Genomic DNA, 411 nt, shown 5'->3' with positions numbered 1-411 from the left:
GTTGGGGGGGGGGGGCTGTCTACATATTATTATTGTCAGTATACATATGGAAAATTATTAGATCCATTTTGTTTTATCTCAAAGGAAAAAAAGTCTTGCTCTCCCTTAGGCTTTTGCAAATGAAATTATAAGAAGGGAATTGGGGGCCCAGAGAGAAGTCCTAAAGAGCTTAATTTGTGGGTTTGTAGATCACTGCAGGGGGCCAAAGCCCTCCAGATATCACTTACGACACACACCTTCACTTGCCAGTGGAAACAAGTTTTAAAAATAACAACAAAAAGAAGCAATCTGGTTTTGATACAACATAATTGGAAGTGACATATCTTGAGAACAAAAGTCTTAACACTGTGATGCAATTACTAAATTTAATATCAAAAGACACATTGGAAAAAAAAACAAAAGACACGTTGG

The sequence above is a fragment of the Canis aureus genome, chromosome 8 (assembly GCF_053574225.1).
Source record: "Canis aureus isolate CA01 chromosome 8, VMU_Caureus_v.1.0, whole genome shotgun sequence".
Lineage (NCBI taxonomy): Eukaryota > Metazoa > Chordata > Mammalia > Carnivora > Canidae > Canis > Canis aureus.
Note: the sequence above shows the minus strand (reverse complement) of the source record.